Below are 26,214 nucleotides of genomic sequence, written 5' to 3' on the forward strand. Positions count from 1 at the left end.
GCATATATATACCTGCCCCTGGAAATTTCCACTACCTGCGTCTGACGAAGTGGGTATTCACCCACGAAAGCTCACGCTCCAAAACGTCTGTTAGTCTATAAGGTGCCACAGGATTCTCTGCTGCTTCTCTAGTTTGACATACAAACAATGCTTCTGTAAGCTCTCCAGAATGGACTGGACATGATGGTAGTGCTGCTCAGGGCTCTCCGAAAATGTTAGTGTATCATGAAAGTAGATCATCACATGTTGGTCCACGATGTTGCCAAATATGAAATGTTGTGGGGGTGTTGGTTTATCCAAAGGCATTACTAGATATCCAAAGTGCCCATACTGGGTATGAAAAGTGGTCTTCCATTTGTCCCCAGGTCTTATGCAGACTAGATAATATGGACCCCAAAGATCTAGTTTAGTGAAGATCCTGGCAGTCCTCAGGTGGTCTGGTCCAACAGATCTGGGATGAAGGGTAGAGGGTACCAGTTATGAATAGTCACCTGATTTAGTATGCTATAAGTCTACACAGTGGCATATTGTCCCATCATTTTTTGCACAAAGAGGACTGGTGCTCCTGTAGGAGAGGTGGGTCATTGAGTGAACTCTTTCCAAGATTTTCATGGATATCTCTGGTTCAACATGGTATATATCTGTCTGTAGGTCCCCTTTTCCCCAGGTAGTAGGTCTCTCTGACAATCATAGTCCCTGTGTGGAGGTAGTGAATCCATGTTTTTCCTTAAATCCACATTTTTCCTTTCAAACATATCCAGGTAATCTCAGTACTTGCTAGGGAGGCTAGGATTCTGGTCTAAAGCTGCCTTCTTCTGATCGGCCCCCCATCATTTGGGGTTTCACTTCCAAGATTCTTACCCAGTTTTGGGGTTTGGGGTGCAAGTCACTTGGGTGTTGGTTGATTTGTTGTAGGCAGGCTTTCTGGCAATATTCAGAGGGGAAGCTAATGCTCGACAACCAGGAGATACATGGGTAATGTTGTTCCAACCAATGCCTTGCATTATTAGGAAGACTGGAGAGTGGATCATATCAAAGCATATTATTTCCCAGTGCCCTTCCACTATGGCAACTACAGGGATGGGTCAGGTTCTACTCAAGGATTAGGGATGGTTCTGGAGCATAGAGTGTGGTGATGCTCAAGCTGTACCCTCCTACTGGTCCCAGGCTGGTTCATTTCCCAAGCTTTTTTCAGCTGGAAAGGAGACAAGGGCTTGTTCTGGTTCCCCACAATAATAACAGAGGGTCAACTGCTGGCAATGATCTTTCTCCTCTGGGTTCAGGCATCAGTGATCCAGGTTGACCTGCATGCATTGAGGACTCAGTTCTACAGGCTTTGGCTTAGTAGGTGGATATGGGAGCATCAGGCTGTCTCTTCTTTGCTTCTTCTGCTTGTTCAGACAAGAGTTGATGTTCCAGGTGAGTTCAATAAAGGCCTTTAGGCAAGGTGGGGTTTTCAATGCAAGCCAGTTTATCCTCACTAAGTCCCAGCCAGCACTGGTGCAGTTTAGCAGCCTCATTCAAGTCAACATCTGCCACAAGCCGTCAGAAGTGAGTCGGGTAAGAGGTGGCTGGCCTTGCCTCAACAAAGCTTCCAGAGGGCAGCCTCAGCAGAGCGGATGTGATGTGGGTCATCAGAGATGGTTGAGAAGGCTTAGCTTGCAGGAAGGCATTGGGGAGTAGTGGGCTGTTCTGCTGCAATAGAGGGGAAGCCCAGTTGAGTGCTTCACCGGTGTGAAGGCTGACTATTAGCCCCACCTTTGTCTGATGTATGAAATACGTTCACGAGTGGGTGGAAAGAATACCCTGCTTTAGTTCAGGAATCCCTGGAATTTCCAACAATCTTTGTCCAACTGTTCAGGCAGTGGCATCTATGGGAGCCGGATCAGGGAACGGGTGGTTTTCTCAGGAACATAGGGTAGCTGCTTCTCCCTGTGAGGGTGCTAGCGAGCTGCATCCCCTGGGCTTGTGACCGAGCTAACTGCTCATGCAGGGTCTGTGCTTCAGTTACAAACTGCATAGCTTGGGTCTGTAGCGTAAGATTCTATACCTGCAGGTGGGTGGCATAGAGCTGCAGGTCCCAAGATGTCAGGGAACCGTTGGAAAGAGGGTGGGAAACTCCTTCCATCTCCTGTGTAGGATTGGATGTGGGAGGAGGAGCACAAAGATAGTCTGAGCAAACCTTCAAGGCAGGGCCACCAGTGGCTGCTGTGCACTGGTCAGTTACTAAGTTGCAGTCAGGAGACTTGTTGCAGAACTGGGGGTAAAACTGGGTCAGGGTATCAGGAAGTCAGGGTCAGACACGAAGCTGCAAACAGAAAGCAAGTGGCAAAGTTGGGGATGAACTGGGGTCAGGAGACAGAGTCTATGGGTCTGTCTAAACTGAAGTTAAACATCCGTGGCTGGCCCACATGAGCTGACTTGGGCTGTTTAATTATGGTGTAGACATTTGGCCTCAGGTGGCCAGAGCCTGGGCTGTGGAACTTCGTGAGGCAATAGGGTCCCAGCGCCCAGGCTTCAGCCCAAGCCCAAACATTTACACCACAGTTAAACAGTCCAGTAGCCCATGTAGTCAGCCATGGATGTTTAATTGCAGTATAGACATAACCAAAGGTTCAGAGTAAGGCAAGGTCTGGAGTGGAAGCAAGCAGGCAATCTGCATCATAGCTGAGATAGCTTCCTGTAATGGCTCCCTTGTTTATACATGGGCATGGGCCACCAGTGGGCTGTGGGGTGGGCTCCACTCAGGCCCTGCTTGACTGTACTTCCTGCAGAGTCTCCCAGCAGAAAGCCCATTTGATCACCTGGTGCTGATATGTAAGTTGCCATGGCCTAGAACCTCCATGGTCCTAGTCCTACAAGTGCTTATATAGAATTTGTCTAGAGTGGTGGGGGAAAAAGTCAGTGATGGGGAAAAAGGCAGTGGTGGTGGGTTGCCCAGTAGGACTCAGGTTAGCCATCAGGCCCCCTGCACAGCTGGGGGAGGGTATATAAACTCTGTCCCCTCCAGCCTGAGCACCCTCTCATGCCTGGATTAACAACTGCAAGAAGGCAGCAGAAGAGCTTGCCATGTTTACATGCAGTCATGCCCTCCCACCCACACAGAACTGGGGTCTCCTGGATCCATGGTGAAAATGAGTTTGGATTCTGTAAGAGAACTGAATAGAAATTTAGGGCAGATCCAGGACATTTTCCTGGGAGTGACTGTAAGCTGGTCTGAAGTGCTGCAGTGAAGGGCATAGCAGGGAGTCACCAGGCCTCCACAAGCTGACAAGGCTTGAAGATGTGTGAAGTATCGAGAACTACCATAGTTGCTATTCAGGATTATCTCTGACTGGGAAGGTGATATATTTTTGACCAGTGGTAGTGAGAGAACAGTTAACTATCTGGGAACCTAGCTGAGGATGGTAGGAAGGCAGTCAAGTTAATTGCTGGTGTCTTCTGGTAGCAAGACCCAGTGCAGGAACTTGTTACAGTGGTGTCAAGTTCCCTGATGAACCAGAATTGGAAGTGGATTTGGGGAAAGCATCCCTTAAAGAATCTGGGGAATGGGGTTGGGACTCCTAACATCTAGTGCAGTGAGGAGAAAATCCCCTTTCTCCAGCCCCTTAACCCATATACAAAAGAAGGGCAGTGAAGCTCCAGGGACCAGCTGTGGAGGGTTGATGGCAGCACTCTACCAGAGAGAAACAATTAAGGAAGGAATCATGACCTGCATTGTACTAGTTATTGCTAGATAGTTCCCAGGCTAGTTAAATTAGCAAGGTTGCAGGCTAAACCACATCTTCTGCACCTTTCTTTTTTCCGGCATCAACAGTGTCCTGTGCCAGTATTCCCCTTTCCATACAGGAATAGCTACATAGTATGAAGCATCTTTAAACCAATATAATTGCATCCAAACTAGGGGATTGTACTGTTTTAGCTATACCAGTATACTTAAAGCAGTACATCTTTCTAGTGTAGATAAGGCATTAGACTAGAGAATTACTGATCTAAAGGCTGGTGGTGAACAACCTGGTTTGCCTGAAGCACATGCAAGTTAAAAGAAATAATACGGAGGCAGATTTTAAATCTTACTGCTAGAGGAGTGATTTGCTCTCCTATACAGCAATGAACTCAACAGCCAGAGAACAGAAATTTATTTTCCCTCCTTCACCTCTGTAAGGGATCTGCAAATGTGAGGGAAGGTTCTAGCTTTATTTTTAAAATAAAACAAAAACAGCAGCAAAACAAAAGTCTTTTTTCTTATGAATCTATCCTTGTAGTGAAGATCTATATTAATTAATCCCTTGTTTGTACATTTGTTACTGATTTTTCCTTTTATGGACCTTGTACAGTTCAGCCTTTTTATAATCATATCCCAGACTATCACAAGGAGAATATACAAGAGGAAAATATGGCAGTTATTTCAAAAATGAGGCAGACTCTTTTCAGGAAGTCAAAAAAATTAGTTTAATTCTGGAACCACTGTATTTTTGAACTGCGTTGTAATTAAACCTCTCTAGTATCATAATATTCAGAAATCAGTCATTTGCAGAAAATACGTAGAACTCTTTGATTGGCCTTTCTGAATCTATTTTTCACAGTTGCAAAGTCCTGGTCAAACAAATTAAATTACTGCAGCAGTATGTAACTAATTTTATGTAAATTAAGGTGTTAATGTTCTGAATCAAATTCCTGAAAATGGTCTGTTTTCTCTTGCAGCTTTTGCCTATTCATACTATCATTAATGAAGAAATCTAAAAAATTAATATCTACAGGACTAAGTGGATAAAATGTTGCCCCTTGATCCTTGAAAGAATTAAATCTACAGATAGTTTTATGGTCAGTCTACACTTGTCAGTAACCTACCCAAATAAATCAACATGCTTATCTTGATGCAAACAGGAGTAAGCTGATATGAATTCAGTTTCTTATATAGTGGGTGACCTATGCAAGTTAGTGGTCATGTGTTGGATATATGACTACTGTTACATTTTAACTGGTATTTGCGTCAATCCCTTAATATAAGCAAAACTGACACTTCAGATTACCAAGAAGAAAATAATAGCAATTTAATAGGACCAAACTAAGCATAATTTGAAATCAATCTTTTTGAGGAAAAGAAATCATGACATAATCCAGTTACTTGACAGGATACAAATAATGTAAAAAAAAATAAAAACACAGGTGGAAGAGGCACAGGCTTTTTTTTAAAAAAATTAGAATGGATAATTTTAGAAACTATTCAGACTAAGTTAATATGTGACCTCCCATAAAGTGGGAGTCATAGAAAGCTGCAGAACATGAGCTTCACAGCAGCCAATCTAGTAAGAAAGAAGGCTGTCCACTCTGCAATGGAAAACCACTACCAAAGCAAAAGCAACTCCATGGTCATAAATAAAGGAAAACAGTATTCTCCCCAAAGCTTCTCTCTATGCTTGTGAGGTTTCTACCTAGAACTCTTCTGCAGCTTCCACCTGGCTGGCTTTCTGCTGCAGATTCAAAGGAATAGTTCAAGTGTGCATGTAGGGGTAGTTTCTCCTACCCACTCCATCACTGAGATAAAGAGTTGAAGAGAGTCTTTTACCCTTGTTTTATAATAGAAACTGATGTTTTCATGTCTCTGTCCCCTTCCAGTTCTCTCAGCCACAGAGGACTTGATCTTCCTCCCACTGAAGTGAATTAAAGATTGGCCACTGACATGAGCATGATTTGGCTTTCTATGTAGCTACATCTGTCTGAGGATATCACAACACTACATTCAGCATTGCCAATTGGCATGATATTTATTGGTTTTCTTAGAGCCCCTACTCCCAGAATCCTCTGTGTGAGAATCTCAGGTTTCACATTTTAAAAAAAGGAACCTTTGTTATCATGGAGAAAAAATTAAAAACTTGAACCCTAAAAGCTACAAAACTGAGCAAAAACAAAGAACTCCAAGTTCTTTTTTTTTTTAAATCTCATTATTTTTAAGCCATTCATCAGTTGTTGGGGCCTAATTCATGATCTTTGAATGCTTGGCATTGGCATATAGCACAATTATTAGTTAGTTAGCTCTCAAAACACCACTATGATGCAGATATTATTATATGCATTTTACAGTGAGGTGATAGAGAGGTTAAGGCCCAGAATTTCCAAACTTGTCCTCCGATTTTGGGTGCTTAATTTAGGATTTTCAGAAGTGTGACCATCTACAGTTCCCATTTACCTCACTTGGAGCTTTGAGTGCTCACTGTGTGAGGCTGGCAGATCAGGTGCCTGCTCATGCAATGGCCATTAGGCCTCAACGGAACACTGACAAATGGATAGCTGGGAACCACTCTGGCTTACCTGTGTGTTACAGTTGGTTTACAATGAAAACACTTATAATAGCTGTAGCCCGTGTTATAAATTTATATTAAGTTAAATTAATACATGCAGCTATTTGCAAGCATTTCATCAAGACAAAACACATTTTTATAAATCTAATACCTATTTTAATAATACTTGAAATCACCGAACAGGAAAGAAGCACTAACTAGTGTAAAATGCAAGCTTCCTACAGAAGGTGTTAGGTCCTGCCTGCAAGAAGGCCCATTGAAACTAATTGAGCCATTGTGAAACATCAAAGAACAAAGACTTTGTTAATTGCTCCCTCCACCCCCAGGAAGAGGAGATGTGCATATGTACTTGTTTCATCAGTTTGAACTGTGGGGGGGAAGGAAATAAAAATCCCTGACAGGAAGAAACTGTATCTCTATGCTGCTTGGACTTTGGGAGTACAAGATTTCCATGCATAAGCAAGGGATCCCCAGTGCTTGGCCTGAGTTAGCCCTAGAGGACATATAGAGCTTGCAGCTTCTATTACCTTTTGGAACCTAAGACTGTAACTCACTTGTGTGTGTATGTTTACTTGCTTTAACCTTGTAAATAACTCTCATTTCTTTTTCTTAGTTAATAAATCTTTAATTTATTTATGATTGGCTACAAGTGTTGTCTTTGGTGTAAGATCCAAAGTGCAGTTGACCTGGGGTAAGTGACTGACGCTTTAGAATTAGAAGTAACCTTTTTGGTGTAAGGTACCATCTATCACAAAGGCAAACTTGTCTGGATGGCAATATAGACCAGAGTACCCAAGGGGACTGTCTGTGACTCCATGTAAAGGAGTCATGTGCCTGAGGAGTTTACACTTGATACTTGGCTGGTGAAATCTAAGTACATAACTCACAACCAATTAGGGATCTGGGGCCTGGCTGTTAATCTGCTCTGGGGTTGGTACTCACATCCTTGAGCCACTTTAGACAGCTTGACACTCAGTACTTCTGAAAATCAGGCCCTAGGGACTACATTCACAAAGGAACTTGGCATTGCAAGACCTAACTATTAGGCACCATGCTGATCAGTGGAATTCACAGCCCTGAGTTTGGCCCAGACTGCCTAAATCAATGCGTGGAGAGAGTTAGGTATCTCAAAACAGGATTCACAGAAACTAACAAGCTGCCTAGTTTGCCACTATAAAATGCCAACGAGAGGCCCCCAACCCTTAAAGGTAATTTGGCACAAACTGCCCCACTCTGCCTGATTTGAAGCAGGATTTGAATGCAGGTCTCCCAGGTAAGCAAGCTAACCACTAGGCTATCAGGTGTTCGGGGTGGATTGAACTCAATCTCACCTATTGAAATTGTTCCACTTTGGAAAAATGGTTAGTTATTCACTAGAGCACTAACTGGAACTTAGGTCCCCCACATCCCAGGTGAGTGCCCTAACTGTGCTATAAAGTCATTCTCACTCTCTTTCTGGCCCAGTAAATATTGAATTAGTTATACAACATGGAACACCTTCAAGAAGAGGACTTGAGAGCACCCTGCCCAGAATACCCAACAGTCTGATTGTTACAGCATTCTCCAAGGATGTGGGAGACCTGGGTCCAAATCAGGCAGAGTGGGGAGTCAGAGTCTTCAACAGCCCAAGTGCCCCACCATGCTATTGGGTCTATTGAGAACCCCCATCACACTCACACACAAATCCCAATCTGCTCACCTTTGGCTGCGTTTTGTGTGGGTTTGGCATTCTCTGGAATGATCAGGTCCTGCAGGCGAGATAGGAGGGTAAACACCCAGTTTGTGAATCCCACCGGGGCTCAGGCATGAGTTAGTCACCAAGCAGCTTGGGACGAATGGGTAATTAAGCAGTTTTACACAAGCCCACTTGCAAAAACTTAGGGGACTTCACCGGCGAGACTGTAGGTGGATAGGGAATAAAGGTGCCTACAGGGTTAGGCTGCAGCTGAGGGGAGGGTTTGGAGAATCTCAATGGTACCTAAATACTGGCACCTAGGAATCAAAACAAGTGGCTTCTTGAAAATGTGCCCACGGTGCCTTAATTCAAAATCTCACATACAGTTAGTAACACAGCAGACATTAGAACCCAGCTGTCCTGGTTTCCAATCCCCTGCTCAAACCACTAGACAAACTGCTTCTATTATTATTGTAAGAAACTATTTAGGTCAAAGGTTAGATTCACAGATTGCTGTGAACTTTGTATAAAGAATACAGAATTAAAAGTAGAGCACTTCATTCAAGTTGTAACTCTGGTGAATAACCTTCCCCTCCCACCATGTTAACATTTCTTCAGAAATCAAGATCTAGGTCTCTGGTCACCTTCACAGATGTCAAGACTTTAAAGAAAAGTAAAGTTCTTCTGAGAGGATGAGCAATTAAGCTGTGTGTACACAGTCACTGCAAAGGAGGCCGCATTTATTCCAAGATGGACTGTGAAAAAGAGCATCTGGAAAGGCAAAAATAAAATAAACTGAAGAGCAGCCACAAGTGAAAATTCTCCCTTGAAAACTACCATCAGTGCTACTAAGAAAAGAAGATAATCCAGATTATAACCACTCCATTTCATAGGAATTCCGGAGAACAAGTACAGTGTCTGTCAACATGAAAGCTTATAGAGCAGTGAACAAGAGAGGAGGGGTGAGGAGCTCAAAAGTTCAAATAGTTTTCTATAAAAGCTAGAGAGGGGGCCAAAGGAAAATCCCAAAGCTGAAGCCCTGCACATTTTCTTGAAGTTTGGCCCTATTTAGCACGTACCATATGAGCATGAAACAGATGATTCATGTGGGTAGTGACAATTGTTTTAGCTCTTCATCTGTAATCTCAAAATATATCTTGTTTGAAATTTAAATGAAGAACAAAACCATTCTTAAATACAGTTCTTGCTGCGTGTAACAAGATCTCCCCAAGCCTGGTGTCAGAGCTTGTCTCTGTTTCAGTTTCCCCACCACGTAAGCCGGCAGGCCAGTTCACCAGCCAGTGCATCCATGATGCTTCCTCCAGAGCCAGCATTCCAGGGATGTGTCAACTGTTCAAACACACACACACATTTTAACAGCAACCAAACAAGTAAGCCAGGTCCTGTATCCCAGACTCTCCTAAGGCCTCTGTCTCAGAGGCTTCTCCTGCTGCCTACACAGCAGATGTCACCATCTAAGACTTCAACCTAGCAGATTCTTTTCCTAAGCCAGGATTTCCTGGAGGAACCTTCCTGCAGCTCTCCCTCCCCCAGCTTGCACCATATGACCCTAGCATTTTCTCCTTCACCTGGGAAAGGTGGGTTGAGCCTGGCATGGAGTGTACCTGAGCCACAGCCCCATTAAAGGGCCAACTCACCCTGTGGCCTGGTCTACACTACGCGTTTATACCGATTTTAGCAGCGTTAAACCGATTTAACGCTGCATCCCGTCCACACAAAACGAGGCCACTTTATATCGATAACAGTGGCTACTTTAAACTGGTTCTGTAATCTCTTCACCCGAATGAGAAGAAATTTGCGCGAATAATCACTATTATGATACTGAATTAGGGTTTAGTGTGGCCCGCAATCTGATGGTATTGGCTCCGGGCAGCTATCCCAACAGGTGCACCCACTGTGCCGCTCTGGTGAAAGCAGATCTGAACCTCGGAGATGCCACTGGCCAAGTAGACAGGAAAAGGACCTGCGAACTTTTGAATTCATTTCTGTGGTGTCTACTTGGGCAGAGGCTCACACAGCAACAGGTGATCCACAGAGCTCACGACAAGATACCAATGCAGTCTCTCCTGAGAATTCGAAAGGAGAACTCCGCATGTGACATGCATGGGAGGTACTGGATCTGATGTAATAATTGGCGAGAGGATTCTGTGCTAACAGAATCCGTTCCAAGTAGCTATGAAATGAAATCAACATTTGAAAAAAATTTCCCAAGGCATGATGGAAAAGGCCACACCAGTGGATCAAGTGCAGTGCAGAGTGAAGTTCAGGAGCTCAGACAACCTACCAGAAAACCAAAGAAGCAAATAGGAAGGGTCCCAGGGCAGGGACCAAAACATGCCACTTCTACGCTTGGAGCTGCATGCATTCTAGCGGGTGTCCGCTACCACTACCACCCCGTCTCACGTGGATTCCGAGGTGGGGTGGTAATCCTTCAGCAAATGTTGAGGATTCTGCGGATGGGGGAAGATGGGGAGGGGCAGAGGAGGCGAGCTTGCGAGAGCACACAAATCCATTCATCACCAACACCCAGGCTCTTTTTCTCACCCAGAACGGTAATCCCTCCCCAGCCCTCCCAAGCCAGTAGCCCAGAGCAATTGAGTAACCATGAAGCAATCTCTGGTGAGTGTACTTTGTAAATATAAACATAGGTTATAAAAGCAAGCGTTTTTAATGATTGATTGCCCTGAAGGATGGGATAGCATTCACGGCCAGTATCAGTTATTGGAAAAGTTTGTTAACATGTCTGGGAGCTGGAGTGGAATCTCTCCAGGATATTCTCCATGAAACTCTCCAAGACTCAAAAAGCTTGCAGAAGGTTTCCTGGGCAAAGGCAGCCATTTCACGTCCACCGTAATGGTAGCACACTTGACGCACGCCATGCATGTAGCAAGTATATCTGGATCATTGCATGGACAAGCCTAGCTTACGGTATGGTCCCGTGATGTGCTGGCATTCAGGCAACATCTGTTCTTTTATCTCGCTGTTTATTCATCTAGGAGAGTGATATCGTTTCATAGTAACCTGCGCTTGAAATTCAGTGATTTAAATTAAGGGACGAGATGGCATTCCTACCGGGCCGGTTGCCTGTGCTTAAAAAGAAATCCTTTCTTGCAGGTAGCGAACACGGGGACGGGAGAGGGCAGGCGAGACCAATCGGCGCTGACCTTATTCACGCGATTGCTAGCAGGATCTTCCCTGCTATCAGCCACGTTTGGGCTGGACTGGGGGTATTAGCAGTGATCTTCACCATGATTTCAGCCACGCGGTGGGGGGAGGGGTAAAAGCGATCATCCCAAGAATTGGATGGGGGGATGGTTCTGGCTGCTGCATGTTTAACCAGGAAAAGCAGCCAGCAAGTAACGAAGGGTGCTGCTTGGTATTTGGGAAAGAAGGGCACTGGTGTATATGACAGCTTGCCAAAGCCAACAAGACAACGGGCGCTACCATGGCCGGCATGAAGCTGCATCTGCTGCCCGGACCTGCATCTGTTGAGATCTAACACGCAGGAGCCGCAAAGGCACTCAATATTAAGATAATCAAAATGCACCATTTGTAGTGGAAATCAACATGGCTGCAAGGCTTGAATAGTGCGTTGTTCTTGTGAAAGAGTATAACCAATTGTTCTGTAAAATGTATCTTTTTTAATACTTCTCTCCCTTTTTTTAATACTCCCTCATGGCAGCCTGCAAATTTTTCAAGCTGCCTACTCCTCCGAAGGCTATCTCAGGATAAGGCGGAGGAAAAGAAGAAACGCGAGATTGAAAGTATCTCTCGGAAAATCATGGAACGTAAGTCTGCCAATGAAGAGCTCATCTGAATGAGTGGAGGACGTGGTATCAATTTACAGGAAAGATGCCAGTGAACTGTGAGGACAGGAGGGACGCACGTGATGAAGAGGTGCAGCAGAAGATCAGAGGAGGCTGATGCCAACGCTGGGAGCTGCCGCGGTGACAAACTGAATCCTCCGAATTCTGGTGGAAGCTTCAGCAAACAGCAGCAAGGGTCACCGAGTGACTGCATTTTTCTTCTTTGTTTTTTTTTTTTCGCCCCTTGTAACCACCTTCACCACGTTTCATATACTTCCTCACAGAAAATGATAAGAACACAGTGGAGGAAGGTCCTTTCGTGCACCCATGTCCACTCTACCTCTCTGTGGAACAGCCCAACCAAAAGGCTGTCAATATACTTTGAAATATTTTTAGATGCCTTTTTCCTTCCTCCTATCTCCTCCTGCCAAACACATCCGGATATCCTTGTCAAGTTCTCTCCCTCTTTTTTATAATGACTTTTTAAATAAGAATATATATCTTTAATTAGAGATAGTGACTTTTTATTTCTTAAGCAAGCTTAATCGAAGAGGGAGGGTGGGTTCTTACATAAGAATGAGTCAATCAAGGGGGGGTTCACTCAAAGGACAAACACAGATCACACGTAACCCTGCCCATGATGATAACTCGTTTTCAACTTCTGTATGCAACAAACGCTTTGTGGTTGCTCTTCTAATCGCCTTAGGTGTCTGGCTGTGCATAATCAGCGCCATGCGATTTGCCCTCAGCCTCCCACCTATGTCCCGCCATAAAGGTCTCCCTTACTCTCACAGAGATGTGGAGCACACTGCAAGCAGCAATATCAAGGGGGAATACTTGGAGTTGGCCTGAGGTCTGAGCAGTAGTAATGTGCCGCCAGCTGCGCCTATTAAATGGCCATAATCACATTCCTAACCACCATTCGCACTTGCCTCAGGCCTAGTCTCCACTACGCGTTTAACCCGATTTTAGCAGGATTAAACCGATTTAACGCTGTATGCGCGTCTCACACTAAAGAGGCCCTTTATATCCAGTATAAAGGGCTCTTTAAAATTCGGTTTCTGTACTCTCTCCCTGAACAAGAGGAGTAGCGCTAAAATCGGTATTACCATATCGATTAAGGGTTAGTGGTGCCCTGCAAATTGACGGTATTGCCTCCCCGGGCGGTACCCCCAGTGCTTCCACTAGTGACACTCTGGACAGCAATCTGAAACCTCAGATCAGATGCCAGGTTAAAATCATGGAAAAGCCCCGCGAAATTTTGATTTTCATTTTCTGTTATTGCCCAGCGTGGAGCTCTGATCAGCATGGGTGGAAAGCAGTTCCGAAATCCAAAGAGAGCTCCAGCATGGACCATAACGGAGATTACTGGAATCTGATCGCTGTATGAGGAGAAAATATCTGTTCTATCAAAGCTCCGTTTACAAGAAGACTGAAAATGGCCAAAGTGTTTGAAAAAAAAATCTCCAGGCTACACCGTGCTGCGTAGACCACGTAACGGAGCCAGAGACCTTAAATGGACGCTCATGGAGAGACGGGTAGGGGTAACTGAGGACTCCAGCTATCTCTCATCAGTCCACAGCCATCTCCGAAAAAGTATATTGCATTCCTTGGCCTGACTCGCCAGTTGCCTGTAGGGTCAAACCATTGTCCCGCGTGGTTCAGAGGATAGCTCGCACAATTTACTCCCGCCCCCCCCCGCCGTGAAAAAAAGGAAAAGAAATAAGTTTTCTTGACTTCTTTCAATTTCACCATATGTCTAGTTGAATGCTGCTGGTAGACGTATGCTGCAGCATGCCAGAGTATACCGGCTTCCTCTCCCCTCCCTGTGGCAGACGGTGCAATAATGTACTGATATCCCGTTGTCACCATCACCCCATTAGTGCTCCTGGCTTGGCCTGAGATGAGAAGCCGGGGTGCCTGGGTTAAAAATATGAATGACTCCCGGTCATTCCCCAGTAGATGGTAAGAATGGCTGGTAAACTGTCTTCATTCATAGCAACTGGGTTGAGGCTCCACCAGCCCCCTCGCTTTTCCTAAGTGTAAAGAAAATCTGTACTGCCTGGATATCATAGCAGCAGCATGCTGGTTACCTCTCCCCCGCCCCGCTTAATGTTCTTGCCTGGACTGCTCATAGCCGTGAGGCTGCTCCCTCTCATTTTAATATCACTAACAAGTCCTCTGTTTCTTAATTCCTTGCATTCTTTATAACTTCATCAACACAAATGGGGGGGAGACTGCACGGTAAGACCGGAAGGTTGGGGAGAGGGAACAAACGGGTGGAGTTTTGCAGGGGTCCCCCGGTGAATGGCATATAGTCCGATCATATTCTGCAGGATCTGACACAAAGCACGCTGTGCTCCTCTGCTACAGCTGGTTTTCAGTACAATGCCCCATTATTCTAGTAGGACGACCTCTATTTTTAGAAACCAGATATAAAAGAGGGATTGACTCTGGGATCTTCCCGTTTATTGCTTTTTGCGCCTCTGGCCGATCTCACGCACATGCATAGGGGCACCCTGATAGCGAACAGACAGTATAAGAGGGACAGATAACCTCATCTTCAATGCCAATTACCCTCCGGCAGCAGATGGTACAGAATGACTGAGTAACCGTCTCATGCTATCATTGCAAAAGCAATGAATGCTGCGTGTAGCGCTGGAGTGTTGCCATCTGTCCGTGGCATCCCAGTACCAAATATACGGTTGACTGTATAAAAAAAAAAAAAAAATAGCTGAACGGGCCTCCATGGTTGCGGCAATGGCATCTCCAAGGCAATCCAGGGGAAAAAGGAGGCGAAATGATTGTTGCAGTTGCTTTCCTGGGAGGAAGGAATGACTGACAATACACCAGAAAACCACCCGCGACCATGTTTTTGCCCCATTCAGCACATTGGGATCTCCCAGAATTCTAGGGGCGGGGGAACTTGCGGGAACTGATGGGATAGCTACAGAATAGCTACCACACAAAACGCTCCGAATCGATGCTAAGCTTACGGACCATGGACAACACTTCCAACCGAATTAATGTGCTAGAGCAGCCGCGTGCACTCGACTTTAATCAATCTGTTTTATAAAAACCGGTTTATGTAAAAAATCAGAATAATCCCGTAGTGTAACGTACATGCAGTCTATAGTTGAAACAGACTCCTGACATACTGGCGCAGCTGCCTGTGTATGCTTCAGACCATGGCAATCAAGGGGTAGATCTGGGTCACCCAGGAAATTTGGCATTTCAAACATCCTCCCCCAAACTGTTATTTATCTGGATCTGGGAAAGCTAATTCCTTTGCTGCAAGCCATTTAAACAAAGATAGTTGTTCCTGAAAGACAGCAAGTGTCATGAACCCTTACCTGGCCATTCCACACGTGGTATGTGGTGAAATGTCCCTTGTGATGCCACCAGTGCTTGCAAGCACCATTGAAAAGTGCCCCTTGCGGTTTAACGCACATACATGCCCTTGGTGCTCCGGTGCCCAAGATAGATGAGACCAACACAACCCTAATCGGCTGCTACCCCCCACACGTTAGGGAACCCCTTTGCAGCAAAGCCATCCACTATGACCTGCAACGTTTCCACAGAGTCACAACCTATTTTGTAGCAGCAGCTTAAGAATTGCTTTGGCTACTTATAGATATGAAGAGGGAGGAGATATTTCCAATAGAGAGATAGGTAGAGAGTAGCTGATTATAGATAGCAACCTTCCAGAGGCTATTGCATAAGATTATACACTGTGAGGGCTGCTCTCATCTTGGTATCATGGTGTTTCAGGGCAGGGGAAAACAAGTCACAAAGTTCCATGAAAGTGCCCTTACACCTGCGAAAGTTTTGCAGCCACTGCGAATCGTCCCACACCTGCAAAACTATGCAGTACCACCAGTCTGTGCTTGTTTCCCGGGCCCAAAATCGTCATTCAATGACTAGAACCTGCCCCATTGCCAGCAGGATCTCCAAAGTGCAGGGGCCCACGCTTTGAGAGAATTCTGTGTCCATGTCCTCATCACTCCCATCGCTGCACTGCCGTAGCCGCATCCTCCATGCCTGGCTTTGCAGGTCCTGGTTCAGCACAGACTGGACGAGAATGCGCGAGACGTTTACAATGTCCACGATTGCGGTCTTGATCTGAGCAGAGTCCATGCTTGCTGTGCTATGGCGTTTGCACAGCTCACCCATGAAAAAAGGTGCGAAACGGTTGTCCGCTGCTTTCACAGAGGGAGGGGTGAGGCTGTACCCAGAACCACCCGCGACAATGTTTTTTGCCCCATCAGGCACTGGGATCTCAACCCAGAATTCCAAGGGGCAGGGGAGACTGCGGGAGCTATGGGATAGCTACGGGATAGCTACCCACAGTGCAACGCTTTGGAAATCGATGCTAGCCTCGGTACATAGATGCACACCACTGAATTAATGTGCTATGTGTGGCCGCGTGCACTAGACTTTATACAATCTGTTTTACAAAACCGGTTTATGTAAAATCAGAATAATCCCATAGTGTAGACATACCCTGTGACTCTCAGGAATATTTGGGCATTCATACAATATATTAAATGTAAGTCTTTGCATAAGGTTTGAACGGTCCATACTCCTTGAAACCAGAAGGTCAAATCCAGGCAGGAATAATTCAGCACTTCCTCCTTCTTGGGTAGATAACATGGAAATTCATGCAGTTTACTGTGGAGGAGTCTTTTGATTGAAACTTTGAAAATTATGTACTATCTGCTGTGTGTGTGTAGTAGACATTCCATAGCAAGCTTCCTGTGAATAGGGGATTTGCTTCAGCATCCTTGTTCAATATGTCCCCTCCCCACACACTTTGCAGCATGCTTATTGTTATTACTGTGGGACATTTATATTAAAGTAACACATAAATGGCACAGCCAGATGGGTCTCCATTGTACTAAGCACTGTATAAGCATACATGATGGTCTCTGCCCCAAAAGAGTTTACAATCAAAAAGCAAGACGTAATAGGAGGATGAGATTAAGAGGAATCCAAGATGGGGAGGGGGAAACTGTATAACAAATAAATATATTCTATCTATTTTAGGGGATTATATGACCCCCATTACCATAGTATCTGAGCACCTCCCAATCTTTAATATATTTGCCCTCACAATAGGGAAGAACTATTGTCCCCATTTTACAGATGGGGAACTGATGCACAGAGTGGCTAAGTAACTTGCCCAAGGTCACCCTGAATGTCTACAGCAGAACAGGGACTTAAACTGAGGTGGTCTCCCAAGTGCTGAGCTAGTGCCCTATCCACTAGACCATCTTTCCTTTTGGAAGTACATAATTCTTAGCCAGTCATCAGTAACGATCAGAGTTAGCTACCTGACTAGCTATTGTCGTGTTGCAATTTACTGTATGCATTGCAGTGAGTTTTGAGGAGGGACTTAAAGGAGGACAAGATGGTTGCTGTACCCCATTTTCCCATCTGGGCTGCTTTCCACCCAGAGGTTCAGCCTTTTAGTGCTGAAGCAATTTCCATAAAGAGTGTCAAAAAATTTCAAAGCCACTTAAATGGCACATAAATCTGATTGTAGGCACTCAGGGGTATACACACCAGACCCTGATCAGGAATTTTTTTAAAAGAGTCGCCTACCTTTCCTGAAAATTGGCAGTGATTATTGTGTGGCCACACCCAAAGCATTTGCCTGGTTACACAGAGTTGAAATGATTAGAAAGAGTTTCTGTACAGTGAAAACCGCCTAAACATACCTTGTTCTGATATACAGTCTGACACCCTTATCAGGATGTTCTCTTTTGCTGTCAGCAGTGGAAATGGCCCAAACAGAAAATAAACTTCTCTTGAAGGCAGATGGATGAGCTAGACACATCTGAGCCAAAAGGTGGGGAGGAAGGGGTAGAGAGAGGGGTCAAACGTCACCTCTTCCACATCAGTTCTTCAAGGCAAAGAAGTGCCATCTCAGTCCAGCACATATGACATCTGACCCTGCAGAACCAGCTGGACAGGCTAGAGCCAACACCCAGCATGCCATCTCAAGAGGGCTTGATTCCAGGGAAGGAAAATGTGATGATGTTATAGCAAGGTTCTGAAGGTACTTAAACAGGAATATGCAGCAGGAGGCAAAAAGCAGCTGGACGCTCTCAGGTTTATAAGAATGGTCTGCATGAATATCTTGAATCAGCATGGGACAGCTGAAATTCATGAATACTGCAAATCGAGGCCCTGATCACAGCACAGACTTCTACACTGAAGTCTCTGCACATCTCCTGGGCCAGTACCTAGATCAGAATGCTACTTGACATCACGACCAGCTGTTTTGTGATTATTTGATTACCTGTTTTTCCTTCAGCAGGACATCTCCAAGGTTGTCTAAAACCAGCCTCCCCTGCATGCACTCTCTTGGCTTCTGAGTCAACCTGCACCTAATTACATGACTTAGACATGCCCTGCTAATGCCTAACTTTCAGGTACTTGAGTAGAACAGCTGTTGTGTAAGAACGTGGAGTGTGGCTGCAGACACCAAAAGTCATCCTCCATTGTGGAAGGCAAGACTCTGGACTGCTGGGGGAGATCATGGAAATACAGACTACTGTAGACAACTGGCTCTGGTTACTGTGTACTACAAATACAAATAATTTAATTGCTGAGTATAAGTGCTCCATGCATTAGTGAAAACAACAACACAAAACCACATAGGATGTTATCCCTCTTCACCAGGACATTCAGTTTGAAAATGTACCTTATACACTCAAGGCAATCTGTAGGCACACAGAAGACTCAGCACCCCATCTTGAAAATTACTTATCAGCCCATTCTCCACTTAAAACTGAACAAAGTTCCCATTTGACCATAATGGTGTCTAACAATCTTTGAAAAATTGGGATATAATTTGTAATGCATTATTATAGGTGTGAAATATTGGTTTTGCTCTTTATTAATGTAAAAAAATATTTTTCCAGATCTTAATATGTACTTATCATATAGTTCATTATGAGGGAATGCCATCAACATTATATGATACCAGAACGTTTTGATAGACTTCCCTTTTTTGATACCAATGTGGAGGAAACTATGTTTGCTATTATTAACACGAATTTATTAATCAGCATCCTTCACAGGCAAAACACTTATCATGAAGTCCCTGAATCTTGGTATCACTGCATACAGGCACAGTAGTACACAGTGATGCATGCACATGCAGTGAATTACAGGATTGGTGTGTCAGTAACTAAAGTAAAATTAATTCATGACAACAATAAATTTAAGGACTATGGGAAAAAAATTGCATAGCAACTTTATTTTTGACCAGCCTGCATTCACTACAGCCTTAACTTTGTATCCCACACAACTTGAACTGGTAGAAAGTAAGGTCTATAAAAAATTGAGTCCCATTCAGTACTCCTTGTGCAAGAAAATCCCTCAGCAAAATCAACACTACATATATTTTTTAATTGATCATAGTAGTAATGATGGGTTATAAACCTCAAACTTTATGCAGATCTTAAATGTCACCCGTATCATGGCATACAAAGTTAAACCAACTTTTGCAGATGAGCAATGCCTTTTGAATAGCAGTAGTGAAATTTATCCCACTAAATGAATTTCTGTGATATGATTTCAAAATGAACCTATTTTTTTAAACAGGCAAAGAGAAGGGACAGCCAGTCTGAGATTTACACCTGATTTGTGTAATAGTAATCTTTGAAATTAAGAAGTGTATCCTTGCATTTCATTAAATTCTAGCTAATGAGATAACTGTCTTCCCAAGGAGGGAGTGATGAAGTACTCATGCCATAAAGCATAAATTAATGCTGCAAGGTTAAACACTGGAACTAACTCATGTTTCAACAAAAGTCCCTACCAGCAGTTAAATTAACTGACATAAATACCATAAAATCTGTCTTTATTTTAGTCTCAGATGATGCTTCTTTTTACACCCCTGCTTTCAGTTTGTATAACTCATTTTTGCACATTATGGCATGCACCATTTGCCATTTAAAGAATCAGCTACAATCGGAAAAAAGATTTGAGGAATCAAATACTTGGGGGGAAAAAAACCTGTGGGTATGAGGGATACCCCTATCATACTGCATACTGCTAGTACTGTTTAAAGAAAAATACCGCAATAGACAACCACAGTTCAAAGAAACAGTTAATTATGAGGAGACCAGACCAAAGAAATCTACTTTTTCAAGCTTTTTGATAGACATTTTGAAAAAAAAAAATGCTAAAGAAAACCTGTGGTGATAATAGGTTTGATATATATTCTGGCAAAAATTATATCACATTAATGAGGTGGCTTAAAGGGCTCATGCATTTTGTACGAAGCATTTCAATGTATTAGTATAATTAGCAGTGATGAGAAAACTGTTTGGAACTGAATTACCTCTCACGAGTTCATTTGAGCTGTATGAAATTACACCATGCAAGAAGGAAAATTATGGAGCCATCCAGAGAGAGTTCATGCTTGATTTGATCATAGCCACTAATTGGATGATCATTTTCGTAAAGCTTTTCAAATGGTTGACAGTTTCTGCCTCTCATTTTTTTAATGGACTAGCTCTTTATTTCTTGTACTGAGCAACAAAACATACGTTAGTTAGATATTTTGGTATTACTACAGGAACCTACAGGTGTAATTGTCACAATCTGAGCAACCTTTGTCCCTTAATTAACTGATTTTTGGGGACCCCTAATGAGAGTTGCTGTTCTTGTTAACAATCTTAGAGAATACCTGATGAGTAAGACTCTCCAAAGTCTGATGCATGTCAGCAGACACCATATGACAGCAATTTAATGAAGTTAAAAACTGACCTGATTCTGATGGCTGGAGTAGCATCTGTGTTGTATAGCTTTTGATTCTTGTTAGTCTATTTTTTTAAAACATGAAGTGGGTGTCCTGGTGAAGAATAACAGAAAGGTGAAGGATATAGGAAGGAGAGCTCATTAATGAAAATACTTTAGGAGCTCTATTTCTGTGCCCCCTAATATCCAATAACACAAAGGAATTGAAACCATGGTAGCCTTCTTCATATAATTTACTTGAAATGAAGTGCATAATATATAAAATACTTGGGGTCTGGATGGTTAAACATTTAGCTTCTTTACTATTTTATTGTGTTTTTATTCATATTTTTCATATTTTTTCTCTTTTTTTGAAAACTGTTGTTTCTATTATTTTAACACAAGCATTTTGCAACCAAGATTTAGGCTTGGTGTTATCCTGAGTGGAGATTATTATTACCTAAAAATAGTACTTTTCTCAAATAGTATGTTTGACCCAGTAGTCAAGAAGGAAAATCATTGGGGCGAGTGACGGGGGAGGGCTATCCAATTTGTGACTGAAAAGAAAGATATAGCGTTAAGTCAAAGGATATTTTATCACAAAGATAAAATACAGTTCTGTTAGGATCACCCAACTAGGGCTAACAAGATTCAGTACAACATTTCTGCAAACTTTTCAAATGTGATCCTCTTCTAAGGTTAAAAATCTACTTCTCAACTTTTTTCAGGAACTGAGATTCTTTCTGGCTTTACAATATTAGAATAAAAACTAAAACAAACTGTTTAACAAATCTTTATAGAAAAGGCATATAGAATTTATTAGAAAATGTTAGTACTTAATTATATTTTTAGACTTCCCTATAGATGTAATGGAAAGCATATTCCTTCTATATAATTCTGTAGGATTTTTTTAATGTGGATATTACATTCTATCAGTTTATAGAAAAATGTACATAAAACTTTATAGGTCTAATCCTTTTTAAACCCCAAAGGATTTTTCCTTAAATGGACAGATACTCCACAAAATAAAGTTTCAAATTTCAAACAAATCCACAGGAAATTGGAGGATGGATCTTTGTACTGCACCAAAGCCTGAAGAACACCTGGTTTACAAAAAAAACCAAATAAACAAACAAAAAAACATTTTGTAAGAGTCTGGCATGCAAATTTGGGGCTTGATCCAGGTCACACTGAAGTCAGCAGGGGCTTAACCACTGACTTCAGTGAAAGAAGAAATCAAGCTACTAACAAATATGTGTTTCTGAAAAAATGCCCCCTTTGGAGCATAAATGCACAGACCACAAGTTCTATTATATCAGAGGCTTGCTAAAAGTGCTCCATGGAGCTCCGGCTGATCACATGGTGATACCTCTCCTTTTTTCCCCAGCTGCTAAATTGTATTAAAAGAAGCTAAAAATGCATTAAATGCTTTCCAAGTATTACTTTTCTACATAATACTGTAGTTGTCATAGGAATGCTCTGTGATTGTGCAAACCAACCTTTTCCTCAATTTGCAATCGTGAATAGGTGGCATCCATGAGACAATCTCTCTGTCAGTAGTTTGTTTGCATGATCAAAAAGCTTCAAGTATCCTATCTCATATGGAGATACCCTCATTCATAAACCAGCTGATTTGTAGATTCATGTAAATTATTGATAGACCAAATTTTTTAGTTCATCTAGTCCCTCCCTTGCTTGTATGGGATTGCTCCAACACCATCTTGCCTAGCGCTTTGTCCATCTTGTGTTAAATGTCACATACAATTCAGAGACATTCCATTTTTTGGATGTTATCATAATGAATACACTGAAGATACAAAAGTTAGACAGATGGGAAAAAAACTGTTGGATCACTGAGGTCAAATGCAAGATATAGTCCCCAGTTGTGAATGCATTGCATACTGTGAAAGGACAGCGTGTCAATGGTAATAATATTACAATAATGTTCATCTAAGTAACTTTCTAGTGTGTGTTATCAGTATAAAGTAAAATTATTGTCAACGATAAAACAGTATTTTTATAACTATAACCTCATACTAGGGGTGGCAATCTTAATCCATCACACAGCAATTAATCAAATAATATTAATACAGCAGAGTCTTACAGAAACTTGGCAACATGATACAATTGCTCCAAAAAGCCACTTAAAGATTATTTCCATGTCACAGATTACCCCCACTATAGATGTTCACATTTCTGCTTCACTGCAGGTAGCTTAGGTTAATTTCTCAGATCGGAGAATTATCTGTCTTCCTGCACAGAAAATGGATTGTTTTTGCTAAGGAAACTTTTATATTTGAACTACATAAGGTTATAGAATAGTTCATCATCTACAAGGATACTATACAACAGAAAACAGTTGGATAAAATTGAACACTGAATCTAAGGTTTCTCTAATACAGTGAGATTTTTATATTGAGTGAAACAAAGGGAAAAGAAGATCCCGTATAAACTCTTTTTTTTTTATTAAGGAAATTTAAACTTCTGGGGCCTAATCTGATCTCAGTTATACTGGTGTAAACCCAGAATTATTCTACTGACTTCAGTGGAGTTACTCCCAGCTTACACCAGTGTTAGAGATCTGAATTTGGCCATGATATTTTTACTCTTGGATACTCCGTACTCTGAACACAAAGTGCTGCATTTGTATGCTCTTTGGGGCAGGGTCTTAAGAACATAAGAACGGACGTACTGGGTCAGACCAAAGATCCATCTAGCCCAGTATGCTGTCTACTGACAGTGGCCAATGCCAGTGCCCCAGAGGGAGTGAACCTAACAGATAATCTCTCTCCTGCCATCCATCTCCTGATCTCTCTCCTGCCATCCATCTCCACCCTCTGACAAACAGAGTCTAGGGACACCATTCCTTACCCAGGAATCTTCTCTTCTATGTTTGTACTGTACCTCAAATAATTAGCCCCTAATATGGGTTGTTTCCTTTATGTACTACCAGGATACACGTTAATAAATAATATTACATATTATGTTTTATTATAAGTGTCAAAGATACTGAAACTTCAGAACCATGTTATTAATCTGCCTTCCAACAAGGACTTCAGTGTACCAAAGTAGGCAATAAACACAGAGGGAATTGTAACACTGAGGAAGCTTCATTTATTTCTGAAAAATAGTCTAATTTCATCCCTGATGTAACATCACTGACATCATTCTGTTGCATCAGGGATGAATTTAGCCCAATATTTGCATTCTTTTTTTGGAATACAGTAAAAGCAATTGATTGCTAACTCAGCTGGGGCAGAGGCCTAAACCATGGGGATCCAGGACACACAACTGGATATACTGCTATGGTTATATCTTTAAATCCAGATTCAAAATTGGAAATTAAAATGGGGCCATTTAAAGAAGCTTATGTTTTTTGAGGATTTATCACACCATTCATCTTAGATGCACATTGCTGATGATGCTCATAGTAGATAACAAATACCCACAGATATGGTTACAAACAACATGTCAGATATATTGGAACATATATGCTATCAGAACTGGTGTTGGGCAACAAATGCCCTGCAATTTAATAAATTACCAGTCTTGAGGCTGTTTTTATCTAGGCCAGCTAGCAACACTCCTGCAGGGACCATATGCCAAGCGAGGATTTTGGAGTGGGCCATGCTCTGGCTATGCCCTCTCTCTGTTTCCTGCACCAGGAGCAGAGAAAGAGAGGATGTTGCAGGGGCTGTGTCATCATGTCTGTCACCTCCAGAGTGCCTTCTAGTGTCTAGCCGCGGTGTTAAGATAAGTGATATCTTTCCTGCCATCCATCTCCACCCTCTGACAAAAGGAGGCTAGGGACGCCATTCCTTACCCATCCTGGCTAATAGCCATTAATGGACTTAACCTCCATAAATTTAACTAGTTCTCTTTTAAATCCCTGTTATAGTCCGAGCCTTCACAACCTCCTCAGGCAAGGAGTTCCAAGGTTGACTGTGCGCGGTGTGATGAAGAACTTCCTTTTATTTGTTTTAAACCTGCTGCCCATTAAATTTCATTTGGTGGCCACTAGTTCTTATATTATGGGAACACGTAATAACTTGTCCTTATTCACTTTCTCCACACCACTCATGATTTTATACACCTCTATCATATCCCCCCTTAGTCTCCTCTTTTCCAAGCTGAAGAGCCTGCTCTTTAATCTCTCTCAAAGGGACCCCCATTTCCAACCGCCTAATCATTTTAGTTGCGCCTTTCTGAACCTTTTCTAATGCCAGTAATCTCTTTTTGAGTGAGCCACACATCTATACACAGTACTTCAAGAGTGGGCATACCATGGATTATATAAAGGGCCAATAAGATATTCTCCATTCTTTTATTCCTATCCCTTTTGAATGATACCTAACATCCTGTTATGCTTTTTCCTTTGTAGCACACCCATGGACGTCTCAGAGAATTATCCACAATACTCGAGAGTCTTCCTGATTATGTAGCTAATTAGCCCCCATCAATTGTTGGCAATAGTTGGGTTTTTTTTCCATCTGCATTACTTTACATTATCACATTAAATTTCATTGCCATTTGTTGCCCAATCACTTAGTTTTGTGAGATCTTTTTGAAGTTCCTCACAGTCTGCTTTGGTCTTAACTATCTTGAGCAATTTGTATCAGCTGAACTTTTGCCCACCTCACTGTTTATCCCTTTTCCAGATCATTTAGGCAGTAGTTGAATAGGATTAGGTCCTAGGATACGTTGGAACACCGCTAGTTACCCCTCTCCCCATTCTTGAAAATTTACCATTAATTCCTACACTTTGTTTCCTGTCCTAACAGTTCTTCAGTTTCAATGAAAGGATTCTTCCCCTCTTATCCGTGACAACTTAATGACATAAAAAGTTTTGGATGGTGAGGACCTTTGTAAAGGCTTCTGGGAAATCTAAGTACATATGACCACGGATCCCCCTTTCCACATGTTTGTTGACCCTGCAAAGAACTCTAGTGTTAGTACACATCATTTCCCTTTACAAAACCATTTGAACTTTTGCCCAACAATTTATGTTCTGCTGTGTGCCTGCCAATTTTTTCTTTACTTTGTTTCAACTATTGCCACTGGTGTTAGATTTACCAGTCTGTAATTGTCCGGGCATCACTCCTAGAAGCCTTTTCAAATACTGCTTTATATTAGCTATCTTTGAGTCAGGTACAGAAGCTGATGTTAAGGCCGGTTACAACCATAGGTTAATAGCTTCCGCAATTTCACATTTGATTCTGTCAGATCTCTTTTGGGTGCATGGCATCTTGGTCCCGGTGACTTTACTGTTAAGTTATCAATTAATGGCCAAACCTCCTCTATGACACTTCAATCTGTTGACAATTCCTCATATTTGTCACTCAAAGGACGGCTTCAGGTTTGGGAATCTCCCTAACATCTTCAGCCATGAAAGACTCAAGCAAATAATTCATTTAGTTCTCGCGATGACGTTTATCATCTTTAATGTGCCTCCTTTGAAACTCCGATCGTCAGTCCTCTACTAGTTGTTTAGCAGACTTCCTGCTTCTGACTGTACTTAAAAACATTTTGTTACTACCTTTTGACTTTTGGCTAGCGTTTCTTCAAACTCCTTTTTGCTTTTCTTATTACATTTTTACACTTAATTTTGGCAGTGTTTTAATGCTTATTTTCTATTTACCTTGCAAGGATTTTGACA

This window comes from Chelonoidis abingdonii, chromosome 4, assembly GCF_003597395.2.
Source record: "Chelonoidis abingdonii isolate Lonesome George chromosome 4, CheloAbing_2.0, whole genome shotgun sequence".
In the NCBI taxonomy this organism is placed as follows: Eukaryota; Metazoa; Chordata; order Testudines; family Testudinidae; genus Chelonoidis; species Chelonoidis abingdonii.